At 41.1% G+C, this 6,452-nt stretch overlaps 1 long non-coding RNA gene across 1 annotated transcript; it reads left to right on the top strand.

The window, feature by feature from the left end:
• The first annotated feature begins 445 nt into the window (after nucleotides 1-445).
• LOC146726063 (uncharacterized) lies at nucleotides 446-4,843 on the top strand. The gene is made up of 2 exons (XR_014928669.1): nucleotides 446-1,130; nucleotides 4,599-4,843. It is a non-coding gene; the product is annotated as an uncharacterized LOC146726063 (long non-coding RNA).
• Nucleotides 4,844-6,452: the final 1,609 nt, after the last annotated feature.

Raw genomic sequence — 6,452 nt, 5'->3', positions numbered from 1 at the left:
TTGTGAGACCTCGTCCAAACTGTAACTCGATTAACTAGTCAACAGAATTCCGAGTTACAGGTAAAATACATTTTTAGTTGTTGAAGGTCCACATTTAGTAACTTGAACTTTAAGTAACAGTTAACCAAACATCGAGTTACAGGCAGCATGATTTTTTTTAACGTTCAACTATTAAGTATGTTGCCCATAACGCGAAGTTTTGTTACTGTGGAATACTTTATTTTCGCCGGAATTAATTTTCGCTGAAAAGGCTTTTTGGGCGTTTGCTTGGAATTTATTTTCACTGATTTTGGATGAGTTTAAAGTGAAAATATAGGAAAAAAAGTATATTCGCTGGATTTTATTTTCACGGAATCATCCCTTCAGCGAAAATAGCGAAAATAAATTCCAAGCGAAAATAAAGTATTCTACAGTAACTGTTGATTGGCCATAGTTACAATTTGGGTGTGGTTTCGCAAAAGGGGCGTGATTTATAAAATATGGGCGTGGTAATATTTGTAACTCAATGTTTTCGTAACTCGATGCTCGTAACTCTAACAGTTCAGTATATAGAATAGATATTTTGTTGTTTAATGTATTATGACGATAAGATTTGGTACATGATCTTCCCAGGGGATCACTGGTAAAACTCACGGAAAAGCGAGGCACCCAAGTGTTCTAGAAATTATGCTTCATAACAGGGTCCCTTTTCGACATTCTCAGAAATCAAAAAGAATGATATCGTTGCTAGCTTTATATATTGTGTAATATGCGGCAATGATAGTTTAATTTAACAATTATTTGTAACTAGTATAGTGTACATGTAATAAAAGAGTGTTTTTATATCGAAAATATATTTCGAGGGCCGATTTTTGAATTTGATTTTTACTAAAAGACCCCCAGAATAGTCTAGTGAAATCAAAACAAAAAACAATATTTGTTTACATTGAAATTAAGGTTGAAGTCGTTAACAGAGATTTTAGAGAAGCGGGAAAGTGCGCCTTTGCAAAACAAGATATAAAAGCAAATGAGATAATTGGGGTGTACGACGGAGAAATAATTGACAGAGCAGAGGCTGAACAACTAGAACGACAGTATGCGGTAACAGGTGAACGTTGTGGCATGTATCACCTGGAATATTCCGGCATGGTGTGAGTATATAATCAGCCACAATATTTGCCATAATATTTTCTTAGTGTTAGTAGTTATATGTAACACTACTTTCATACAATTTAATGTAAAACTAATGAAATGAATTATGCACTTGCTGTCACACACTCGCTCTTATCAACTAGCTCGCTCACACACACACACACACACACGCACAATGGCAATTCACCCATTCTCACGCACTCGCTTACCCTCTCCCACCCCAATTCATTGAACTCAAACACTCCACCCACTGACACACACAAACTCGCACACAAACTCACTCACCCACCCATTTGATCATCCTCCAACAAACTCACTCACAACTAAATCTAATTCACCCACAACTCTTACATTATCAAGCCACCCTTTCATTAGGTCAACCGCAATTCACTCATTACTCTCAACTGATTGACTAAATGAGTGACTCATTGTTTAATAAATTCCTTTCTACTCACCCACTTAACAACGAAATAATTCAGTAACAATCAGACATATATTATTAACTCACCAACCAAATGACTTGCTGAGTGAAACATTGATTTCTCTCTGACTTGCCCACATTTCATTAACCCATTTTAACTCGCACACGCTATAACTTAACTGTCCCACCTTACCACTAGCTCACTGATTTGTCAACCCAAAGATAGCTTCATTCGCTCACTTAATCAACACTAAATCTAGTTAATTCACTCAGTCATATGTACATTATATCAACTTACTCATTACACACTTGCCAACTCAAGCACCCATTCGCTCACCAACAGATTGACTCACTGTTGTATATATAAACACATCCATCCAACCAACCACCCACCCATCCATTCACTGTCATACTCAAATGACGCATCAATTAACCCTTTCACTCACTCACACACACATCTTCACTCACTCACCCTCACCCACTCAGCTTTACTCCCTCAGCCTCACCTTCACTCACTTTCTCACCTTCACTCATCTTCATTCACTCACTCACTCACTCACTCACCTTCATTCACTCACTCTCACCCACTCACCTTCATGCTCACCTTCATTCACCCACCCTCACCTTCATTCACCCATCCTCAGCCTCACCTTCACTCACTCACCTCACCCACTCACTCACTCACCCTTACCTTCACTAACTTACCTTTACCTTCACTCACTCACTCCTTCACCCACTCACCCTCATCTTCATTTACTCACTCGCCCTCATCTTCAATCACTCGCCTTCTCAAACTCACTCTCACCTTCACTCACTCACTCGCTCACCTTCGCTCACTCACTCACCTTCATTCACTCACCCTTACCTTCACTCCCCCTTATCTTCACTCACTCTCATCCACACCTCCATTCACTCACCCTCGTCTTCACTCACTCACCTTCTCTAACTCACTCCCATCTTCACCCACTCACCTTCACTCACTCATCTTTACTCCCACTCACTCACCCTCAGCTTTACTTACTCACTCACCCTCAGTCTCATCTTCACTCACCCTCATTCACTCACTCACTCACCCTCATTCACTCACTCACCTTCAGTCACACACTTTCACTCACTCACTCACCCACCCACCCTCACCTTCACTCACACTCAGCTTCACTTCCATCAGCCTCACCTTCACTCACACACCTTCACTCACTCGCTCACCTTCACTCACTCACTCACCCACCCACCCTTACCTTCACTCACTCGCCTTCTCTAACTCACTCTCTCCTTCAATCACCCACCCTCATCTTCACTCACTCGTCTTCTCTAACTCACTCTCACCTTCAATCACTCGCCCTCATCCACACACCTTCACTCACTCACCCTCACCTTTTCTCACTCGCCCTCATCTTCACTCCCTCACTCACTCACCCTCATCTTCATTTACTCACTCGCCCTCATCTTCACTCACTCGCCTTCACTCACTCACTCACTCGCTCGCTCACCTTCGCTCACTCACTCACTCACCTTCATTCACTCCCCCTTATCTTCACTCACTCTCATCCACACCTCCATTCACTCACCCTCGTCTTCACTCACTCACCTTCTCTAACTCACTCCCATCTTCACCCACTCACTCACCTTCACTCACTCATCTTTACTCCCACTCACTCACCCTCAGCTTTACTTACTCACTCACCCTCAGTCTCATCTTCACTCACCCTCATTCACTCACTCACTCACTCACCCTCATTCATTCACACACTTTCACTCACTCACTCACTCACACACCCACCCTCACCTTCACTCACACACTCACCCTCAGCTTCACTTCCATCAGCCTCACCTTCACTCACTCACCCACTCCCACCTTCACTCACACACCTTCACTCACTCGCTCACCTTCACTCACCCTCTCCTTCACTCACACACCTTCACTCACTCACTCACCTTCACTCACTCACTCTCACTCACCCTTACCTTCACTCACTCGCCTTCTCTAACTCACTCTCACCTTCGCTCACTCACTCGCTCACCTTCGCTCACTCACTCACTCACCTTCATTCACTCACCCTTACCTTCACTCCCCCTTATCTTCACTTACTCTCATCCACACCTCCATTCACTCACCCTCGTCTTCACTCACTCACCTTCTCTAACTCACTCCCATCTTCAGCCACTCACTCACCTTCACTCACTCGTCTTTACTCCCACTCACTCACCCTCAGCTTTACTTACTCACTCACCCTCAGTCTCATCTTCACTCACCCTCATTCACTCACTCACTCACCTTCAGTCACACACTTTCACTCACTCACTCACCCACCCTCACCCTTACCTTCACTCACACACTCACCCTCAGCTTCACTTCCATCAGCCTCACCTTCACTCACTCACCCACCTTCACTCACACACCTTCACTCACTCGCTCACCTTCACTCACCCTCTCCTTCACTCACACACCTTCACTCACTCGTTCACCTTCACTCAATCACTCTCACTCACCCTTCACTCACTCGCCTTCTCTAACTCACTCTCTCCTTGAATCACCCACCCTCATCTTCACTCACTCGTCTTCTCTAACTCACTCTCACCTTCAATCACTCACCCTCACCTTCAATCACTCACCCTCATCCACACACCTTCACTCACTCACCCTCACCTTTTCTCACTCGCCCTCATCTTCACTCCCTCACTCACTCACCCACCCTCACCTTCATTCACTCACACTCACTCACCCTCACCCACCCTCACTCACCCTCACCCACCCTCACCTTCATTCACTCACCCTCATCTTCACTCACTGCCCTCATCTTCACTCACTCACCCACCCTCACCTTCAATCACTCACCCTCATCCACACACCGTCACTCACTCACCCACCATCACCTTCATTCACTCACTCACTCACCTTCACCCACCCTCACCTTCATTCACTTACCCTCACTCGCCCTCATCTTCACTCACTTGTCCTCATCTTCACTCACTCACCCACCCTCACCTTCATTCACTCACTCACTCACTCTCTCATGTTAATATCATCATGGCCATATATTTTCAGAATAAATCCACACAGTGAAAAGAAGATGTGGGAAACAAGTGGAATTACCTTTTTCCTGAACCATTCCAAAAAGCATTCCAACATTGTCACAAAACAACTGAAGATTAATGACAGGCCGTGTGTGGTTATGATTTCCAAATATTACATACCAGAAGGGGCAGAATTGTTATATAATTATGGTGATGAGAAAGCACCATTTTTTGCAAATTCACAAACTTTTCCAAATTAAAGTAATTTATGATCTATGTTCGAGTTGAGTTGTGTTGTGTTGTGTTGTGAACATGTAAAATAACAATAAAATTCAATATTTCCTTGACAAGAAATTAAAACACAGTGAACATGCTAAAAACATCAAAACATTAAAATTAAATGTCAGTTAAATTAAATAGTTTTACAGCATTCAAAAGTCAGGAAATACACAATTGAATATATGAAGTTTCACACGCAAGTGCCACATGACAGACTAATTGCTGAACATTTTCAAAATCGCTAAATAAATGAAATTTATGGTATATGCAAAATAAGGTTTATGTAAACGTAATGAAACTAATTTTCTTTTAAATTTACAACTATTCCCCATCCCAGTAATGAACTACTAGTAAATACCTTATTATTTTGACACAGATCAATGTATTTAAAACACCTTCATCTCTTTTTTTAACTTGCAGGTCATTACTACAGTAATTCATATGACAGGGGTTCCAGAGAAATAATTACATTCAAATGTGGGAAAATATTAGTTAATTAATAAACACAAATTATTTGTTTCATTATTTTAACAAACTAAAAATGAATGGTGCATAGTACTACTGTAGAACATATTATTCAAGCTGTTAATTGAATAATTTAACACAAAAAGGTGCCAATTGGGCAAAAGCAATGTACATATCACCAGTGGTATGTTGGTATCCATTGTCAGGTATATTTACTAATCTATTAACAATCAATTGACAAGTTTCAAACAAAACTATTTTTTTAATTAACAATGTTGATTCATTTTAGTTTCAATAAACATTTTCAAATTATTGAAAAAACACTTCCCAAGATAGAATTTAAACACAGCTTTACATTTCAACTTATAATAAACATAGTCATGCACAGAGCATACAATTTCTAAGCACATGTCCTTGTAAGTGTATATGATCCACTGTTGACGCAATTCTTGTATTTTATTCATCAGCCAATGACGTCCTGGTTTGTGTCCTGATTAATTATAGAGTAATAATACATCATATTGGATACTGGCACTATAAAAATGGACACCCTAAAGTACATTCCAGGGTTCTTGCGTTCCTGCGTTTTGCAAAAGAAAAACAATATATCAAGTACAATTAGATTCATTTAGCTTTAGTCAGATATGAATTTTAAATATAAAACAAAAGTCAATGAAAATATAACATTGTTGCAAACACAATTAAAGTAGGAATTTGGAAGGTAAGTCATGCAATGATCAAATAAGATTGAGACAGTTGGGGATTTCCAAATTACAAGGCCCCCATGAATTCAGACCCATTTTAACACGTAGCCAGGGTAGTGAAATTAAACGGTACCCACCGAAAAATACACAGCGTCAGAACCCTGACCAACACATTGAATTAAAGTCCAAGATTGGTCGGTTATGTACGTACTTATCCAGAGTGACTTCAGACCCATTTTAACACGTAGCCAGGGTAATGAAATTAAACGGTACCCACCGAAAAATACACAGAGTCAGAACCCTGACCAACACATTGAATTAAAGTCCAAGATTGGTCGGTTATGTACGTACTTATCCAGAGTGACTTCAGACCCATTTTAACACGTAGCCAGGGTAATGAAATTAAACGGTACCCACCGAAAAATACACAGGGTCAG

This window comes from Saccoglossus kowalevskii, unplaced genomic scaffold (assembly GCF_978046115.1).
Source record: "Saccoglossus kowalevskii unplaced genomic scaffold, keSacKowa6.1 SCAFFOLD_95, whole genome shotgun sequence".
Classification (NCBI taxonomy): Eukaryota; Metazoa; Hemichordata; class Enteropneusta; family Harrimaniidae; genus Saccoglossus; species Saccoglossus kowalevskii.
This window is presented reverse-complemented; position numbering and strand designations above follow the sequence as displayed.